This window comes from Mustelus asterias, unplaced genomic scaffold (genome assembly GCF_964213995.1).
Source record: "Mustelus asterias unplaced genomic scaffold, sMusAst1.hap1.1 HAP1_SCAFFOLD_36, whole genome shotgun sequence".
In the NCBI taxonomy this organism is placed as follows: domain Eukaryota; kingdom Metazoa; phylum Chordata; class Chondrichthyes; order Carcharhiniformes; family Triakidae; genus Mustelus; species Mustelus asterias.
In genome coordinates this window covers 4,526,901-4,539,778 of record NW_027590118.1, presented here as the reverse complement: position 1 = coordinate 4,539,778, position 12,878 = coordinate 4,526,901, and positions in this window count along the sequence as shown.

The following is a 12,878-nucleotide window of genomic DNA, read 5'->3' as shown; positions in this document are numbered from 1 at the left end:
TCAGAGTATTGATAGGCAGCGGGATCTGGGTGCACAGGTACACACGTCACTGAAAGTGGCAATGCAGGTGGAGAAGGTAGTCAAGAAGGCATACGGCATGGTCGCATTCATCGGCTGGGGCATTTAGTTTAAAAATTGGCAGGTCATGTTGCATCTTTATAGAACCTTAGTTCGGCCGCACTTGGAATATGGTGTTCAATGCTGTCACCACACTACCAGAAGGATGTGGAGGCTTTGGAGAAGGGATAGAAAAGATTGACCAGGTTGTTGCCTGGTACAAATGGCATTAGCTATGAGGAGAGGTTGGAGAAACCTGGTTTGTTCTCACTGGAATGACGGAGGGTGAGAGGAGATCTGACAGAAGTCTACAAGATTATGAGGGGCATGGACAGAGTGGATCGTCAGCAGCTTTTTCCCAGGGTGGAAGAGTCAATTACAGGTTACAGGGCACAGGTTTAAGGTGCGAGGGGCAAGGTTTAAAGGAGATGTCTCAGGCAAGGTTTTTTACACAGAGAGTGGTGGGTGCCTGAAACTCAATGCCGGGGAGGGAGTGGAAGCAGATACAAAAGTGACTTTGACATAATCATGAGTAGGATGGGAATGGAGGGATATGGTCCTGGAAGGGTAGGAGGTTTTAGTTCAGTCAGGCAGCATGGTCGGTGCAGGCTTGGAGGGTGCAGGCCTGTTCCTGTGCTGTAATTGTCTTTGTTCTATTACCCAGATAATGGGCAGCTGGGCTGTGACTGCACAGCAGAGTTCACCCTAACACTTGCCCCCTCCTCCCAACAATATTCCTTCTCTCCTGTCCCTGCCACTCTGCCTTGTCTCACTGTCTCTTACACACTATCTCCCCTTTCTCACATTCTCTCTCCCTCCTGATGACTCTCAAAAGAGGCAGAGAGCGGGAAAACCCACCATGACATCCTGAATACAATGAATTCAAGCGGCTGCTGCAGGTTTTTTGAAACATAGAAACATAGAAGACAGGAGCAAGAGGAGGCCATTCGGCCCATCGAGCCTTCTCCGCCATTCAGTATGATCATGGCTGCTCATCCAACTCAATAGTCTAATCCTACCTTTTTCCACATCCTTTGATCCCATTCGCCCCAAGTGCTCTATCCAGCCGCCTCTCGAATACATTCAATATTTTAGTATCAACTACTTCCTGTGGTAATGAATTCCACAGGCTCTCCACTCTTTGGGTGAAGAAATGTCTCCTCATCTAAATGGTCTACACTGAATCCCCAGACTGTGACCCCTGGTTCTGCACTCTCCCACCATCGGGAACATCCTCCCTGCATCTACCCTGTCTAGTCCTGTTTGAACTTTATAAGTCTTTATGAGATTCCTCCTAATTCCAGTGAAAACAATCCTAACCCAGTCAATCTCTCCTCATACATCAGTCCCGCCACTCGTGGAATCAGCCTGGTAAAGCTTCGCTGCACTCCCTCGAGAGCAGGAACATCCTTCCTCAGAAAAGGAGACCAAAACTGCACACAATTCTCTGGGTGTGGCCTCACCAAGGCCCTGTATATAATTGTAACACATATCCCTGCTCCTGTACTCGAAACCTCTCGCAATGAAAGTCAAGATGCCTTCTTCACCGCCTGCTGTACCTGAATGCTTACCTTCAGTGACTGGTGCACAAGGACACCCAGGTCCCGCTGCACACTCCCCTCTCCCAATTTGCACCATTTCAGGTCGCAATCTGTCGTCTTGATTTGCTTCCAAAGTGAATAACCTCACATTCAAAGAACAAAGAACAGTACAGCACAGGAAACAGGCCCTTCGGCCCTCCATGCCTGTGCCGCCCCTTGGTCCATCTAGACCAATCGTTTGTATCCCTCCATTCCCAGGCTGCTCATGTGACTATCCAGGTAAGTCTTAAACGATGTCAGCGTGTCTGCTTCCACCACCCTACTTGGCAGGGCATTCCAGGCCCCGACCACCATCTGTGTAAAATACATCCCTCTAATATCTGAGTTATACTTCGCCCCTCTCACTTTGAGCCCGTGACCCCTCGTGAACGTCACTTCTGATCTGGGAAAAAGCTTCCCACTGTTCACCCTATCTATCCCCTTCATAATCTTGTACACCTCTATTAGATCTCCCCGCAGTCTCCGTCTTTCCAGGGAGAACTACCCCAGTTTACCCAATCTCTCCTCATAGCTAAGACCGTCCATACCAGGCAACATACTGGTAAACCTTCTCTGCACTCTCTCTAACGCCTCCACGTCCTTCTGGTAGTGCGGCGACCAGAACTGGACTCAGTATTGCAAATGTGGCCAAACCAGCGTTCTATACAGCTGCATCATCAGACTCCAGCTTTTCTACTCTATACCCCGTCCTATAAAGGCAAGCATACCATGTGCCTTATTCACCACCTTCTCCACCTGTGTTGCCACCTTCAAGGATTTGTGGAGTTGCACACCTAGGTCCCTCTGTGTTTCTATACTCCTGATGACTCTGCCATTTATTGTATAACTCCTCCCTACATTATTTCTTCCAAAATGCATCACTTCGCATTTATCCGGATTAAACTCCATCTGCCAGCTCTCCGCCCAATTTTCCAGCCTATCTATATGCTGCTGTATTGCCCAACAATGCTCTTCGCTATCCGCAAGTCCAGCCATCTTCGTGTCATCCGCAAACTTGCTGATTATATCAGTTACACCTTCTTCCAAATCATTTATATATATCACAAATAGCAGAGGTCCCAGTACAGAGCCTTGCGGAACACCACTGGTCACAGACCTCCAGCCGGAACAAGACCCTTTGACCATGGGGGACTTTATCAAACGCCTTACTAAAATCCATGTATATGACATCAACTGCCCTACCTTCATCAACAAACTTAGTTACCTCCTCAAAAAATTCTGATGCATGACTTGCCCTTCACGAATCCGTGCTGACTATCCCGGACTAATCCGCATCTTTCTAAATGGTCGCAAATCCCATCCCTAAGGACCTTTTCCATCATCTTACCGACCACCGAAGTAAGACTAACCGGCCTATAATTACCAGGGTCATTTCTATTCTCTTTCTTAAACAGAGGAACAACATTCGCCATTCTCCAGTCCTCTGGCACCATCCCCGTGGACAGTGAGGACCCAAAGGTCAAAGTCAAAGCCTTTGCAATCTCATCCCTTGCCTCCCAAAGAATCCTTGGATATATTTAATCAGGCCCAGGGCACTTATCGACTTTCACTTTATTCAAAAATGCCAGGACATCCTCCCTCCGAACATGTACTTCCACCAGCCTATTAGCCTGTAACACCTTCTCTTCCTCAAAAATATGGCCCCTCTCCTTGGTGAACACTGAATAAAAGTGTTCATTCATCACCTCTCCTATCTCTACTGACTCCATACACAAGTTCCCACTACTGTCCTTGACCGGCCCTAACCTCACCCTGGTCATTCTTTTATTCCTCACATAAGAGTAAAAAGCCTTGGGGTTTTCCTTGATCCGACTCGCCAAGGATTTCTCATGCCCACTCCTCGCTCTCCTAAGCCCCTTTTTCAGCTCATTCCTTGCTAACTTGTAACCCTCAATCGAGCCATCTGAACCTTGTTTCCTCATCCCTATATAAGCTTTCCTCTTCCTTTTCGCAAGACATTCCACCTCTTTTGTGAACCATGGTTCCCTGACTCGGCCATTTCCTCCCTGCCTGACAGGGACATATCTATCAAGGACTCACAGTATTTGTTCCTTGAAAAAGTTCCACTTTTCATTAGTTCCTTTCCCTGACAGTTTCTATGCCCCCTAATTCTTGCCTAATCGCATCATAATTACCTCTCCCACAATTATAAACCTTGCCCTGCCGTACAGCCCTATCCCTCTCCATTGCAATAACAAAAGACACCGAATTGTGGTCACTATCTCCAAAGTGCTCTCCCACAACCAAATCTAACACTTGGCCCGGTTCATTTCCCAGCACCAAATCCAATGTGGCCCCACGTCTTGTCGGCCTATCCACAAATTGTGTCAGGAAACCCTTCTGCACACACTGCACAAAAACTGCCCCATCCGAACTATTCGACCTACAAAGGCTCCAATCAATATTTGGAAAGTTAAAGTCCCCCATGACAACTACCCTGTGACCCCCACACATATCCATAATCTGCTCAGCAATTTCTTCCTCCACATCTCTATTCCTATTTGGGGGCCTATAGTAAACTCCTAACAACGTGACCGCTCCTTTCCTATTTCTAACTTCAGTCCATATTACCTCAGTGTGCAGATCCCCCTCGAAGTGCCTTTCCGCAGCCGTTCAACTATCCTTGATTAACAATACTACTCATCCACCTCTTTTACCAGCTTCCCGACACTTACTGAAACATCTATACCCCGGAACGTCCAACAACCATTCCTGTCCTTGTTCTACCCATGTCTCCGTAATGGCCACATCATCGTAGTCCCAAGTACCAAACCACGCCCCAAGTTCATCTAGCTTGTTCCGTATGCTCCTTGCATTGAAGTAGACACACTCCAACCCACCTTCCTGTTGACTGGTACCCACGCTTGACCTTGATACCTTCCCCAATACCTCACTACCCTCAACACTGACTTCCGGACTACCACTCCTTTTCCCACCCCCTGGACAAATTAGTTTAAACCCCCCTGAAGAGCCGTAGCAAATATCCCTCCCAGGATATTGGTGCCCCTCTTGTTCAGGTGCACCCCCTCCTGTTTGTACAGGTCCCACCTTCCCCAGAATGTGTTCCAATTATCCACGTATCTGAAACCCTCCCTTCTACACCATCCCTGCAACCACATGTTTAACTGCACTCTCTCCCTGTTCCTCAACTCGCATTCACGTGGCACTGCAACGTGCCAGAGATGACCACATGTTTTGTCCTGACTCTCAGCTTCTTGCCCAGCTCCCGAAATTCCTGTTTTAAATCCCCGTCCCTTCTCTTACCTATGTCGTTGGTACCAATGTGTACCATGACTTGTGACTGTTTCCCCTCCCTCTTAAGAATCCGGAAAACATGGTCCAAGGCGTCACGGACCCTGGCATCCGCTAGGCAACATACCATCCGTGAGTCTCTTCTGCTGCCACAGAACCTCCTATCTATCCCTCTAACTAACGAGTCCCCAATAACTATTGCCCTCCCGCTCTCCCCCTTACCCTCCCGAGCCACAGGGCCGGACTCAGTGCTGGCGATTCTCTCTCTGCGGCTCACCACTGGTATGTCGTCCCCCTCAACTGCATCCAAAGCGGAATACTTGTTGCTAAGGGGAACGACCACAGGGGATCCCTGCACTGACTGCTTCCTCCCAGCCCCTCTCACTGTCACCCATCTATTTTCCTTTCCTGGAGAAACTATATACATGAAGCTTCTGTCTATGGCCACCTCTGCGTCCCTAATGATCCTAGGTTCATCCAACTCCAGCTCCAGTTCCCTAACACGGTTTTCGAGGAGCTGCAGATGGGTGCACTTCCCACACATGTAATCAGCAGGGACACTGACGGCGTCCCTCACCTCAAACATACTGCAAGAGGAACATAGCACTGCCTTCACACCCATCCCCTCAAGATACCTTGCCAATACCATTAGCAGATAGAGTTGCTCCAATGGAACAATGAGCTATTTTCCGCCCCCCCCCCCTTTTCCTCGGAATCCACACGGACTAAACTTAAGATTTGCAATTGAAGAGACAACAAAACACATTAAACGTACCCCGCCTCACCCTTTCTGCTCAAGCCCTGAGAGCCAAAGCCCTTACAGCTCTCACTCCGCTGCCCGCTCAAAAGTGCGGCCTGCTTTTAAACGCAATAAAAACCTTCCCAAGCCTCCCTTGGGACTACTTCCAGTTTCAGAAAAAACCTCAAATTTTAAACACAAAAATCACAGAAAAATAAATCAAGTGTAGAAACAAACTCTCTTACCCTCAGCCTGCTCCTGTGGAACAATTAGGCTGAAACCACCAAGGTAATCCCATTTTAATCCCACCAAAAACCTTCCCAGGCCTCTTCTGGGCCAACTTTCGATTTCGGAAAAAGCCTCTGATTTTGAACACAAAAATCATCTAACTGTCCTGGGAGCCTTTAGAGGACGGGGTATAGAGTATAAAAGCTGGAGTCTGATGTTGCCACTGGACAGAACGCTGGTTAGGGCACACTTGGAATACTGCGTCCAGTTCTGGTTGCCGCACTACCAGAAGGACATGGAGGCTTTAGAGAGAGTGCAGAGAAGGTATACCAGGATGTTGCCTGGTATGGAGGGTCTTAGCTCTGAGGAGAGATTGGGTAAACTGGGCTTGTTCTCCCTGGAAAGACGGAGAACGAGGGGAGACCTAATAGCGGTGTACAAGGTCATGAAAGGGATAGATAGGGTGAACGGTGGGAAGCTTTTTCCCGGGTCGGAGGTGAAGATCACGAGGGGTCAAGGGCTCAAGGTGAGAGGGGCGAAGTATAACTCAGATATCAGAGGGACGTTTTTTACACAGAGAGTGGTGGGGGCCTGGAATGCGCTGCCGAGTAGGGTGGTGGAGGCAGACATGCTGACATCGTTTAAGACTTACCTGGATCGTCACATGAGCATTCTGGGAATGGAGGGATACAAACGACTGGACAAGTTGTACCAATAGCGGCACAGGCTTGGAGGGCCGAAGGGCCTGTTTCCTGTGCTGTACTGTTCTTTGTTCCTTGTTCTTTCCTGGAAGTGTTTGATGGGGACAATGTAGAGGGAGCATTACTCTGTATCCAACCACGTGCTGTACCTGTCCTGGGAATGTTTGATGGGGGACAGCGAAGAGGGAGCTTTACTCTGTATCTAACCCCCCGCAGTACCTGCCCTGAGTGTGTTTGATGGGGGACAGTGAGAGGGAGCTTTACTCTGTATCTAACCCCGTGCTGGACATGTTCTGGCTTTGTTTGATGGGGACAGTGTGGAGGGAGCTTTTCGCTATATCTAACCCCGTGCTGTACCTGACCTGGGTGTGTTTGATGGGGGACAGTGAGAGGGAGCTTTACTCTGCATCTAACCTCGTGCTGGACCTGCTCTGGGTTTGATTGATGGGGACAGTGTGGAGGGAGCTTTTCTCTATATCTAACGCCGTGCTGTACCTGACCTGGGAGTGTTTAATGGGGACAGTGTAGAAGGAGCTTTACTCTGTATCTAACACCGTGCTGTATCTTTCCTGGGAATGTTTGATGGGCCGCAGTGTCGAGGGAGCTTTACTCTGTACCTAGCCCCGTGCTGCACCAGTCCTGGGAGAGTTTGATGGGCACAGTGTAGAGGGAGCTTTACTCTGTATCTAACGCCGTGCTGTACCTGTCCTGGGAGTGTTTGATGGGGGACAGTGTAGAGGACGCTTTACTCTGTATATATCCCCGTGCTGTACCTGTCCATGGAGTGTTTGCTGGGGGACAGTGTAGAGGGAGCTTTACTCTGTATCGAACCCCGAGCTGTACATGTCCTGGGAGTGTTTGATGGGGGACAGTGTTGAGGGAGATTTACTCTGTATCTATCCCCGTGCTGCATCTGTCATGGGAGTGTTTGATGTGGCGGCAGTGAAGAGGGAGCTTTACTCTGCATCTCACACCCCGCTGTTCCAGTCCTGGGTGTGTATGATGGGGACAGTGGAGAGGGTGCTTTACTCTGTATCTAACCCCGTGCTGTAACTGTCCCTGGAATTTTTGGTGGGGGAGGGACAGTGTAGAGGGTGCTGTATTCTGTATCTAACCACGTGGTGTACCTGTCCTGGGTGTCTTTGATGGGAGACAGTGTAGAGGGAGATTTACTCTGTATCTAAACCCGTGCTGTACCTGTCCAGGGAATGCTTGATGGGGGACAGTGTAGAGGGAGCTTTACTCTTTGTCTTACCCCATGCTGTATCTGTCCCGGGAGTGTTTGATGGGGGAAAGTGTAGAGGGAGCTTTACACGATATATAACCCCGTTGTGAAACTGTCCCGCGAGTGTTTGATGGGGACAGTGTAGGGAGAGCTTTACTCTGTATCTAAATCCGTGCTGCATTTTTCCAGGGAGTGTTTGATGGGTACAGTGTAGAGGGAAGTTTATTCTGTATCGAGCCCCGTGCTATACCTGTCCAGGGAGAGTTTGATGGGGGAGAGTGCAGACGAGCATTACTCTGTATCTAACCCCGTGCTGTACCTGTCCTCGGTTTGTTTGATGGGGACAGTGTAGATTGAGCTTTACTCTGTATCTAACCCCGTGCTGTACCTGTCCTGGGAGTGTTTGATGGGGACAGTGTAGTTGGAGCTTTACTCTGTATGTAACCCCGTGCTGTACCTGTCCTGGGAGTGTTTGATGGGGGACAGTGTTGAGGGAGCTTAACTCGGTATCAAACCCCGTGCTGAACCTGTCCTGGGAGTGTTAAATGGCAAGTGTCGAGGGAGCTTTACTCTGTATCTAACCCCGAGCTGTAACTGTCCTGGGAGTGTCCGATGGGCACAGTGTAGAGGGAGCTTTACTCTGTATCTAACCCCGTGCTGTACCTGTCCTGGGAGTGTCTGATGGGGCACAGTGTAGAGGGAGCTTTACTCTATATCTAACCCCATGCTGTATCTGTCCTGGGAGTGTTCGATGGGGGACAGTGAGAGGGAGCTTTACTCTGCATCTCACCCCGTGCTGGACCTGTTCTGGGTTTGTTTGATGGGGACAGTGTGGAGGGAGCTTTTCTCTATATCCAACCCCGTCCGGTACCTGACCTGGGAGTGTTTAATGGGGACAGTGTAGAGGGAGCTTTACTCTGTATCTCACCCCGTGCTGTACCTGTCCTGGGAGTGTTTGATGGGGACAGTGTCGAGGGAGCTTTACGCTGTATCTATCCCCGTGCTGTACCTGTCCTGGGAGTGTTTGATGAGGATCGTGTAGAGGGAGCATTACTCGGTACCTAACCGCGTGCTGTACCTGTCCTTGGAGTGTATGACGGGGGACAGTATGGAGGGAGTTTTATACTGTATTTAACCGCGGGCTGTACCTGTCCTGGGTGTGTTTGATGGGAACATTGTAGAGGGAGCTTTACTCTATATCTAACCCCGTGCTGTACCTGTCCTGGGACTGTTTAATGGGGACAGTGTCGAGGGAGTTTTACTCTGTATCTAATCCCGTGCTGTACCTGTCCAGGGAATGATTGATGGGGGACAGTGCAGAGGAAGCTTTACTCTGTATCTAACCCTGTGCTGTACCTGTCCTGGGAGTGTTTAATGGGGGACAGGGTAGAGGGAGCTTTACTCTGTATCTAATCCCATGCTCTATCTGTCCAGGGAGTGTTTGATGGGGGACAGTGTAGAGGGAGCTTTACACGGTACATATCCCCCTTGTGAAACTTTCCCGGGAGTGTTTGATGGGGGACAGTGTACAGGGAGCTTTACTCTGTATCGAACCCCGTGCTGTACCTGTCCAGGGAGTGTTTGATGGGGGACAGTGTAGGGAGAGTTTTACTCTGTATCTAAATCCGTGCAGCATGTTCCCTGGGAGTGTTAGATGGGGACAGTGCAGCGGGGGCTTTATTCTGTATCTAGTCTCGTGCGATACCTGTCCAGGGAGAGTTTGATGGTGGACAGTGCAGAGGAGCATTACTCTGTATCTAATCCCGTGCTGTACCTGTCCCGGGAGTGTTTGATGGGGACAGTGTGGATTGAGCTTTACTCTTCATCTAACCCCGACCTGTACCTGTCCTGGGAGTGTTCGATGGGGTCAGTGCAGAGGGAGCTTTACTCTGTATGTAACCCCGTGCTGTACCTGTCCTGGGAGTGTTTGATGGGGGACAGTGAAGAAGGAACTTTACTCTGTATCTAACCCCGTGCTGTACCTGTCCTGGGTGTGTTTGATGGGGGGACAGGGTAGAGGTAGCTTCACTCCGTATCTAACCTTGTGCTGTACCTCTCCTGGGAGTGTTTGATGGGGACAGCGTAGAGGGAGCTTCAGTCTGTATCTAACCCCGTGCTTTAACTGTCCTGGGAGTGTTTGATTGGGACAGTGTAGAGGGAGCTTTGCTCTGTATCTAACCCCGTGCTGTACCTGTCCAGGGAGTCTTTGATGGGGGACAGTGTCGGGAGAGATTTACTCTGTATCTAAATCCGTGCTGCATCTTTCCTGGGAGTGTTAGATGGGGACAGTGCAGCGGGGGCTTTATTTTGTATCTAGTCCCGTGCGATACCTGTCCAGGGAGAGTTTGATGATGGACAGTGCAGAGGAGCATTACTCTGTATCTAACCGCGTGCTGTACCTGTCCTGGGTGTGTTTGATGGGGACATTGCATAGGGAGCTTTACTCTACATCTAACCCCGTGCTGTACCTGTCCTGGGACTTTTTGATTGGGACATTGTCGAGGGAGTTTTACTCTGTATCTAACCCCGTGCGGTACCTGTCCTGGGAGTGTTTAATGGGGGACAGTGTAGAGGGAGCTTTTGTCTGTATCTTGCCCGATGCTGTACATGTACTGAGTGTTTGATGAGGACAGTGTTGAGGGAACTTTACTCTGTATCTCACCCCCGCTGTACCTGTCCTGGGTGTGTTTGATGGGGTCAGTGTAGAGGGAGCTTCACTCTGTACCTAACCCCGTGCTGTAACTGTCCTGGGAATGATTGATGGAGGGGACAGTGTAGACGGAGCTTTACTCTGAATCTAACCCCGCGCTGTACCTGTCCTGGGTTTGTTTGATGAGGGACAGTGTTGAGTGAGTTTTACTCTGTATCTAATCCCGTGCTGTACCTGTCCAGGGAGTGTTTGATGGGGGACAGTGTAGAGGAAGCTTTACTCTTTATCTATCCCCGTGCTGTACCTGTCCTTGGAGTGTTTAATGGGGGACAGGGTAGAGGTGCTTTACTCTGTATCTAACCCCATGCTGTATCTGTCCAGGGAGTGTTTGATGGGGGACAGTGCAGAGGGAGCTTTACACGGTATATAACACCCTTGTGAAACTTTCCCGGGAGTGTTTGTTGGGGGACAGTGTACAGGGAGCTTTACTCTTTATCTAACCCCGTGCTGTACCTGTCCAGGGAGTCTTTGATGGGGGACAGTGTCGGGAGAGATTTACTCTGTATCTAAATTACAGGGACTGGGAACGTCCGACATGTGGAGTTTTTTCAAGGAGCAGCTACTGCGAGTCTGTGATAGGTATGTCCCTGTCAGGCAAGGAGGAATTGGTAGGGCTAGGGAACCGTGGTGCACCAAAAAAGTTTCTTTGTTGGTTAAAAAGAAAAAGGAGGCTTATGTTCGGATGAGACGTGAGCACTCGGGTAGTGCACTAGAAAGCTTTAGATTGGCTAAGAGGGAGTTGAAGAGCGAGCTTAGAAGGGCTAAAAGGGGACATGAGAAGACTTTGGCGGATAGGGTTAAAGAGAATCCTAAGGCGTTCTATAGGTATGTCAAGAACAGAAGGTTGGTTAGGGCAAGTTTAGGGCCAGTTATAGATGGCAGAGGGAAGTTATGTGTGGAACCGGAGGAGATTGGTGAAGCATTGAACCAATATTTCTCTTCGGTGTTCACGCAAGGGGACATGAATATAGCTGAGGAGGACACTGGGTTGCAAGGGAGTAGAATAGACAGTATTACAGTTGATAAGGAGGATGTGCAGGATATTCTGGAGGGTCTGAAAATAGATAAATCCCCTGGTCCGGATGGGATTTATCCAAGGATTCTCTGGGAGGCAAGAGAAGTGATTGCAGAGCCTCTGGCTCTGATCTTCAGGTCGTCGTTGGCCTCTGGTATAGTACCAGAAGATTGGAGGTTAGCGAATGTTGTCCCATTGTTTAAGAAGGGGAACAGAGACTTCCCCGGGAATTATAGACCGGTGAGTCTCACTTCTGTTGTCGGCAAGATGTTGGAAAAAATTATAAGGGATAGGATTTATAGTTATTTGGAGAGTAATGAATTGATAGGTGATAGTCAGCATGGTTTTGTGGCAGGTAGGTCGTGCCTTACTAACTTTATTGAGTTTTTTGAGAAAGTGACCAAGGAGGTGGATGGGGGCAAGGCAGTGGACGTGGTATATGTGGATTTTAGTAAGGCGTTTGATAAGGTTCACCATGGTAGGCTTCTGCAGAAAATGCAGATGTATGGGATTGGGGGTGATCTAGGAAATTGGATCAGGAATTGGCTAGCGGATAGGAAACAGAGGGTGGTGGTTGATAGTGAATATTCATCATGGAGTGCGGTTACAAGTGGTGTACCTCAGGGATCTGTTTTGGGGCCACTGCTGTTTGTAATATTTATTAATGATCTGGATGAGGGTATAGTTGGGTGGATTAGCAAATTTGCTGATGACACCAAAGTCGGTGGTGTGGTAGACAGTGAGGAAGGGTGTCGTAGTTTGCAGGAAGACTTAGACAGGTTGCAAAGTTGGGCCGAGAGGTGGCGGATGGAGTTTAATGCGGAGAAGTGTGAGGTAATTCACTTTGGTAGGAATAACAGATGTGTTGAGTATAGGGCTAACGGGAGGACTTTGAATAGTGTGGAGGAGCAGAGGGATCTAGGTGTATGTGTGCATAGATCCCTGAAAGTTGGGAATCAAGTAGATAAGGTTGTTAAGAAGGCATATGGTGTCTTGGCGTTTATTGGTAGGGGGATTGAATTTAGGAGTCGTAGCGTTATGTTGCAACTGTACACAACTCTGGTGCGGCCGCACTTGGAGTACTGTGTGCAGTTCTGGTCCCCACATTACAGGAAGGATGTGGAGGCTTTGGAGAGGGTGCAGAGGAGGTTTACCAGGATGTTGCCTGGTATGGAGGGGAGATCCTATGAGGAGAGGCTGAGGGATTTGGGATTGTTTTCGCTGGAAAGGCGGCGGCTAAGAGGGGATCCTATTGAAACATATAAGATGATTAGAGGTTTAGATAGGGTGGATAGTGATAGCCTTTTTCCTCTGATGGAGAAATCCAGCACGAGGGGGCATGGCTTTAAA